We start from the raw sequence: 8,548 nt of genomic DNA on the forward strand, positions 1-8,548 counted from the left end.
CCTGGGCCAGGGTGGCTGTTTCCGGGTCAGCCAATCCTGGCTATACGGGGTAAATACAGCCCAGGCCAGGGTGGCTGCTTCCGGGTTAGCCAATCCTGGCTATATGGGTAAAAAGGACTCGGGCCAGAGTGGCTCTTCACGGGCGAGCCAGTCTTGGGGACGATAATGTTACAGTATGTGTTTTTCTACTTTTCTTTAGCTTTGTCTATGGCCCTATCTCTGTCCATCCATAGCGCTCTTTAGCTTTTCTAATGGTTGAATAAAGACTTCTCTATGGCTTTCCCTATGGCTCTCTTTAGCCAGCAAACCCTAAAAAAAATTTTACTTCAAGTTCCCCCGACTTGTGAAAGCTACATGGTGTATGTGTATCAATGTATAGATATATGTGTAAATCTATGTATAATATACATACATCTCTGAACACACACAACACAAGCAGAACACTTCCCCACACAGCAACAACAACGTAGATCTACAAACGCTGTATATATGGCAGTCTAATTTTTGAATCCGACTTTGCCGGTGACCCATCATTTGTCGCAAAAACACGGAGAGGCGGAGGAAATGTTACTCGTACTTAATACATTATTTGAATTGTCTTTTGGAATAGGCCCCGTCTCTTAATTCAAAACCCTGGAAAAAGCAAATGTAGATCATTAGGCTAATTGCTTAAAATGTATTAATTAACTTTTCAATAAGTTTGATGAATCACGTTGACAATGCAGTGATGACATGCAGTACACTGGTACTGAAGATTGCAATCAATCTATTCCTTGATTGCGGTGTTCGGCGCCAGTGTATGTCATTTTCATTTTTGGGGGTAATAAGTAATTTTAATTTTTGTACAAGTGTTTTAATGGGTTTTTCAAACAAACAATATTACTGGTTTTCACTACTCGTTGCAACAGCAGAGAACATATCTTGGATCATGGTTTGTCACTGGCCTGACAGAAATTTAGTATTGATTTAATTTTCTAACGTGGAGTGTTTTTACTAAAAAAAAGTAAGCGCCGGTAGTGATTTTCTGTAGGCGTGCAAAGAACATTTATTGGTTCTTTGTCTTTAGACTCGGGACCATAAATTTTTCTATAGACGGGTAAAGACAATTTATTGGATTCCAGTCTTTAAACTCGGGGCGAAGAAGTTTTGAATAGGCGGGAAAATAACATTTATTGGGTTTCCAGTCTTTAGAAACAGGGCCATAGATTTTTTTATAGCTGGCTGTAGCTGTTTATATGGATTTCTACGGCCAACCATAGAGGGCCATAAGGGGTGATAGCCTGCCATGTAATATTCCATAGACGACCATAGACCATTTTCGTATGAGAGTCTCAGATTTTATATTTCTTGAGAACAGGCTAGTATTCACGAAAATGCTATTAATGTGCATGTTCAAGAATGTGACCTATGTTAATAAAATACAGAGGAACCAATTTAAAACAATCCGGAGACTTAATTTTTTTCAGTTCAGCGTAAGCTGTTTAGTCCGCGCTAGCAGGCGGGTTGTCGGGCATCTCTGGCTGAGCTGATTGGACAGCCTGGGCGTGGAGCTTCTTGGCCATCCTTTCAGCCGGCCGGAGTAACAGCGGCATATCACTGGTATTTCTGGCCCTATGAAATGCGAGCTCCAGTCAGGGTACAGCTGATCAATGCAATTCACTTTCATTGCTTTCTGTGGTCTGACAACATGGCCGACCGCTGGCTGTTTCTTGTATTGGTTGGGCCAGGGAATCTCGGTGAATCCCCAGGGAAGCGCACATCCTGGCAGTGGCCTGTCTATCTCAGCCGGCCCCGGCCGGGAAAATGGGAGCTCCAGCCAAGGAAGCGCACATCCTGGCAGTGGTCTGTCTATATTGGCCGGCCCCGGCCAGGAAAATGCGAGCTCCAGCCAAGGAAGCGCACATCCTGACAGTGGTCTGTCTATATCAGCCGGCCCTGGCAGGGAAAACGCGAGCTCCAGCCAAGGAAACGCGCTTCATGGGAGTGGTCTGTCTATATCGGCCGGCCCTGGCCAGTAAAATGCGAGCTCCAGCCAAGGAAGCGCACATCCTGGAAGTGGTCTTCCTATATCGGCCGGCCCTGGCCGGGAAAATGCGAGCTCCAGCCAATGAAGCGCACATCCCGGCAGCGGTCTGTCTATATCGGCCGGCCCTTGCAGGGAAAATGCGAGCTCCAGTCAAGGAAACGCACTTCCTGGCAATGGTCTGTCGATATCGGCTGGCCCTGGCCGGGAAAATGCGAGCTCCAGCCAAGGAAGCCCTTCCCTGGCTGTAGCATGAAAACCTTGGGCCAGAAAATACAATGAAGTGCCAGGCTGGCGGACAATCGTACTCATTGGGCGATGCTGGGCCAGCTTACTACAATCAAGCACCAATATTGGCCCAAGCTAGCCCAAGAAAGTGCGCTACCTGGGTGTACACCGCGAGCAACAAACGTGCCTGGGTCAACGGCTGACATGTTGGCAGAGGACCAAGTTAGCGATGGCTGTAACTTGTGGCGCTATGTCCCTATGAGAGGAGAGAGCAGACGGCGGAGTGTGTCATCTGCTCACTGTGCCGGTGAGGTGCGTCGTCTGCTCGCAGACCCTCAGTGATCCTCGCAACTTATCACACGCCCTAAAGCTGCATTCGGGTGGATTCCGAGGATTCGGCGATTCGGAATTCATTTTTCCTATGGTAAGGGTATCTTTCGTTTTTCTTGGACGTGTATCAACGACACCTTGATGATTTATTTTCTACCTTAAGTAACAATGCCAGAGAGGGCCCAGGTCGGACACAAGTACCAGGTCAGTGTTTGGTTGGGGCTGCTGGTCTCGCTATTTAAGTTGCAGCTGAATGCAGCACTCGAGTCCATGTCCCGCTGTCGCCTTTTGCAGCTAATGGGGAAAATTCAGCACTATTGTCTTGCTGCTTATTGGCTCTTTCCTGTTTACACCTGATGCTTGGCGGAAGATAGTCACTGCGAATGCACAAACCATATTCCACAGCCAGAAAAAAAAAATGACTGCCAGTAAAATGAAATTATGATAATCTTTTGTTTTTGTCATTTATTTACGCAGCGATACCTGCAATATCCGCACCACGGAAGGAGAGAGCATCCAATTAATTCGTTGTTATGATGAGATATTTATTTATTTATCTTTTATTTGAAATACCCCAAAATGTCCTTTGGGACATTAATATAGGGGAGCGGTGGACATGTAAATGACGCAACAACACACCCGAGAAAGCACGCGCTGCATACAACGAACACGAAACCTGAAGAACATTGAACACGATAACACATGCTTATGCGCAAAACAAAAATACACAAAATATAATATTATCACTCTTTAATTATAACATAAACAAATTTATTTAAAAAATATTGTAAAAGATACAGTGAAATTTGTACAATGTACACTCAAATACGTAAAAGATAAAGGTTTGTGCAGGTGAAAAACAAACCTGGCGTGTCTGTTTTTATCATTTTCGCTGCTGTTGATCCACTAATGCTCGTAAGTATCCAAAAGATCGGAAGCATATTTCAAGAACGGATCCGAATTTCGTGAGGTATAGAGTATATTTATCTCCCGAGGGACAATCTCTAAAGTTGCGTTTGATGAAGCCTAATACCCGTGTGAGACGACGCCATAAAGACCCTTTACACTGAATGTCCTTTCCACTAAAGGCGCTTCCTCTAAAAGAGACCCTGCCACACGACTGACAAGGTGGCATTTACGGGAGAGGCTTCTTCCAGTAGCTTCCAGAAGGATCAACTAAGCGCATGCCCGGATGTTGCCTAGGCGACGGAGAAACGTCCATCTTGGCTCTTCCCTCTCCTCCTTTTCTACACTCTCTCTCTCTCCATCTACTCCTCCGAAGGTTGTCCGAAGCCTCCAAAGCTTTTTCCGAAGCGCGTGCAGAATGGAGTCCGACCGTGCTTCTGGTTCCGTCTCCTCGTGCAAGCGGCCCTCGCGCTGCCGTGCCTTGCTATGGACTGCGTGGCCGTGTCGGCGAGATCTGAAGAAAGCGTACTGAGGAAGAACCTGCGCGGTTTGACAAAAATGGCAGCATGTGGATCGGCTACGTAGAGTTCAAGGAGTCGTTTGGAGAGTTTGGACGAGACCTTGCCACTGCCTACGTCTCTTTTCAGACAGAGCACTCAATCAAGCTAAAAGGTTTGTCGAATGCCTTGTGTTGTTTTAGGTGGCGTCTCAATATTGATTAGAGGATGGCTCGATGTCTTAAAGGCTCTTTCAATTCTATACAGGGCGGCTGCTGTTCAGTAGTCAGCGTGGTCATGTTGTAGTGAACGGGGACGTGCCGTTCAAATTCGTGCAGAGCGTTGAGAAAGGCTGCCTCTTCGGGCGAGACCTGAAAAAGGTACAGGATTCACGAAGCAGCCAGGTAAGCACAAGCAACGGTTACCTTTGTTCCGTACCCCTCAACTCTGTCTCTAAGGGGCTACCGTGTGAACGGGGACGAGTGTTCTCACCACCATTGGTGGGGCTCTTTTCCTCGGCTAATACACTGCAGAAAAGCAAACACAGCAAGATGCTTGCAGATGCCTATTTCCTGCTCACGCTACCTTCTGCTCGTTACTAGTAAAAAAATCAAGGGTTTCACTTAACATTTTGCATCTTGATATCTCATCACATTTGTACAGGAAGGAGGAGCAGACAGGTCAGTAGCCACCTTCCAACGTAAAAAAGGTAATCAGTGCAGATCGTTGGGCTAGTTGGTACTGGGAATTTGACGTCATGATGGCGCTTATGACGACGACAAAAGGGAGACAGACAACACGGAGCGCTACTTCAACTGTTTATTTTTGAAAAATAGGGGGGACATATATACACCCACACTGCTGAAAAGTGAAGCTCCAAGGAACGAAAAAGAAGGGATGCACTGCAGTGATGCATGTTAAGCAACTTGAGACGTACCCAGAATTCAAGGTAAACAAAACACACCTGATACGGAAATACGTCTACTTTAGAATTTTATTGGTGACCTTATCGCACGTGTAGGCCTTATCGCACGTGTAGGTGTAGGAATGAACCAGTGGCGTAGACAGGATTTCATTTCGGGTTGGTTGGGGGGGGGGGGGGGGGGGGGGGGGGGCTCACCGTACGGCTAATCCCCCCCCCCCCCCCCCCCCCCCCCGTGTTCGGACGTGAACTTCAATTGAAGTCTGCTTGGTTCGGGAATGATAAATAAAAAGGGGCACCCCACCAAGCCCTGGTACCAGGGGCCCAACGTTTTTTGAGGCCTATATTCGGCCTCGCTTTCCCAGTCTCACATTTCTGCTGAACACTTATGTGATATCTGGGTGTTGGATTTCTTTTCAGGGGAACCTTAATGAGCAGTCTACCAAGTGGAAGTGCCAAACGGCTTCAAAAAAAGCAATGGCTCAACTCAAGCTGGCACTTAAAGAAGAGGCGAATGGTAAAGACATCATGTCGTATTACACCTGAGACTGCGGTGGAAGAAATCGGAAGAACTTTCAGTAGAAGGAACAGACACAGAGAACGTCTCAACGTTGAGACGTTCTCTGTGTCTGTTCCTTCTACTGAAAGTTCTTCCGATATCTTCCACCGCAGTCTCAGGTGTAATACGACATGATTAGCTACCACCAGCTCGCCTGCACTCTCACCGTCTTTTCGGTAAAGACATGCTTCGCCAGCGTCACTTCTGCATCAGCATGTCGGACAACGAAAGTCGTTCCAATCATGATATTGATGCTAGTTGTGCAGGGCATGCAAAGCCTGTGAAGCAAAAGGTGTCACATAAGATTTGTGAACTTGTGCAGCAGGGGGTGAGGTCTGTCAAGACAATAGAGATTTGTTTGAAATGCTATGTTCAAGTCGTTCTCTTTGGAAACAAGCAGAGTCCTCCGCCTACATGTAGGGAGTTTTACCCTACGAAGACACACATAAAACATCACACCCAGAGAGCACTGCGAAAGGATAGATTTAGCGCTGTGGATCAAGAGAGTGTTATAATGTATGTCGAGCGACTGAAGAAGAAGGCACCAACAACGAGTTTTCTTTTTTTCGTGCCTATCAGTCAAAGTCTCCGGAAGACAACTCGCCAAACCAAGATCAGCTACAAGCTGGATCGCCCGACTGCGACGTTCTGGAGAGTGTGCGACGGAAGTGTGACAAGACACTGCTGCTCTGCATCCAGACCGAGTTCATGGAGGGGCTGATGCTCAAGTACAGTGACGATGTGGGATGCCTGGATACCACCTACAAGACCACAGATTGTTCCCTGCCACTCTTTCTGATTGTAGTGAAGACTGCAAGTTGCCATGCTGTGGTGGGTGCCTTCATCGTCCAATTTGAAAAAGAGGAGTTCATCGAAGAGGCGCTAAACATTTTGAAAACCTTGAACTCAGAGCTTAGTCCTAAGCTCTGGATGGTGGACTTACAGCCAGGCCGAGATCAATGCACTTTCTGCTGCTTTTTCCTCCAGCCGCCCAATCTTTTGCGATTTCCACAGGGAACAGGCATGGCAAAGGTGGATCTCAAAAAAAGAAAATAAAGTGGGTGATATCAGCGCTGTCAAGAAGATGCTCAGGAAGGTTGCATGCAGCACAAATGAGGACGAACTAAGGATAGGACTTAAAAGTTTGAAGCAATCTCCCCAATGGCGGGAAAACGAAAAGTTTAAAGCATAATCTAGCATATGTAACCTAGAAGTGTCTCTTAGTCAAGGAGATGTGGGTGAAGATGTACAGACTCGACCTTCCTTATGGCACAAAAAATGGAACAAAATAAAAAAAAACAAGAATTTGAAGTCTTACCTGGCTGGAAACAGTGGCCGTCGTAGCCTTCAAGGAGTGCGAAGAGTCCTAGCCGAGATATTTTTTACAGAGAAGGAGGCTGAGTTTCTTCGGGCCAACGTGAGTTTCTCACCCAGCTATCGCCTCTGTCATGACTCTGTGCCTAAATTGCTCCATGGAAGGCCACCTGGTGTGACGAAGCACATCATGGAACGCTTTAAAAGAGCTTCAGATTAGGGAGTTGATGACGTGAAAGCCGGGGGCGAAGAAGGCACCTTTCGCATTTACTGTGCCGATGAGAGCTGTGGCTCCCAAGAGGTGAACTTCAACACTCCAAGCTGCATGTGCTTTGACTTCATCAAGTCGAAATTACCTTGCAAGCACTTTGCTACAGTCTTTTTGCTCATTGATGGGTGGGACTTCTCACGGCTTCCTGCAGCATACAGGGATGGACTCCACATGACTGCCCACGCTGTCACAAGCTGCAGATCGTTCTAGGTTTAGAACAGTGCATCACCATCAGAAGAGCCTGTCGAAGGGGTGGAATTGAATGTGTTGAAGGCATCTTAACAGAGCAGACGCCACACGAAATCGCAGATCAGGGCTCAAGGTGATCAGATTTTTTCTTCACTCTAATATGTGCACGATGATGCAGTGCTGCAAAAAATACTTGGTTTCCTCAATAAGGCCAGAACCCTTGTCCCGCAAAATGTGGCAACAAGCAACGGAGTTGCCATCAGAGGCTCGCCAACTAAAGGATTCTCAGTAATGAAAAGGAAGAAAGCAGCGTCAACAGCAGTGGCAGCTGGTATCCCAGCTGGAATAGCAATGAAGGAACTACCACTGAAGAAGCAGCCTGTCTCTCAAGGAACACTGGTTGTCTCGTGGCCGAGTAGGAAAAAAGGCAGAAATGATGCGAGAAGCTTACAAGGCACCCTGCTTGAATCAGCTGCACACAGCACTGCCAGAGCCAGAGAAACCGAGCCCCTGAGCCAGTCAGATGACCTATCAGTCGTAACTTGGACCTGGGGTGCACTACATATCACGTAGAACAATTGGGCATTTACGCTTTTCTTAGTTCAAAAGTTAATAAATCCATAAATGTGCCAATAATGCAACGCTTTGTAGGTGGTTTTATTTCTTTTTCTAACAGTTTTTGAGGCGTAAATACTGCGTTAAACAAGAAATAAAACGGTCAAAATACGTGCGTCGATACGGTGAGAAAACGAAGTTAATGAGCAATAATAAAATGGCAGGGCAGTTTAGTCATTTTATATTTTCTTTTCAGGGCTTTTGTTTGATCTTATTGGCTTTGGCAACGTGCGTCATATTAAATATTTCATTTTATGTTATTAGCGATTGTACGTACCGCGACACCGCTATCAGAAACAATCGCATTATTCGGGTTTTGCAGAAAGTGCTCCATCGAGGGACCAGCCTAAGTGGTGAATTTTGGTCGTAATCAATACCCTGTGGGAGCAAACTCAAAAGCATGCCAATATGATGTTCGCACGGACAGCGTCGTGCAGTGTACTTTGGGCGCCCTCGCGCGCGCGCTCCGCGTCGAGTTCCGCGGTGAGAGATACCAAGTAGTGCAGCAATCGTTTGAGCTGAGAAGCGAGAGCACAGCAGCACAGCGCACAGCTCGGCCGCTGCTCCTGCATGGCAGTCGCAGCGCGCGCGCGAGAGAGAGAGACAGAGAGAGAATGCAGAAAAGGGAAAGGGGGAAGCGCCCAGATGCTTCTCCGCCGCCAAGCCGGACGCTTCTTCGTCTCCTAGGCAACAT

At 47.0% G+C, this 8,548-nt stretch overlaps 1 pseudogene; it reads left to right on the forward strand.

Annotated features, from left to right (window-relative positions):
- The first annotated feature begins 4,053 nt into the window (after window positions 1-4,053).
- LOC121045844 lies at window positions 4,054-6,657 on the forward strand (annotated as a pseudogene).
- Window positions 6,658-8,548: the final 1,891 nt, after the last annotated feature.

This window comes from Ixodes scapularis, unplaced genomic scaffold (assembly GCF_016920785.2).
Source record: "Ixodes scapularis isolate PalLabHiFi unplaced genomic scaffold, ASM1692078v2 PGA_scaffold1__304_contigs__length_218370807, whole genome shotgun sequence".
Lineage (NCBI taxonomy): Eukaryota > Metazoa > Arthropoda > Arachnida > Ixodida > Ixodidae > Ixodes > Ixodes scapularis.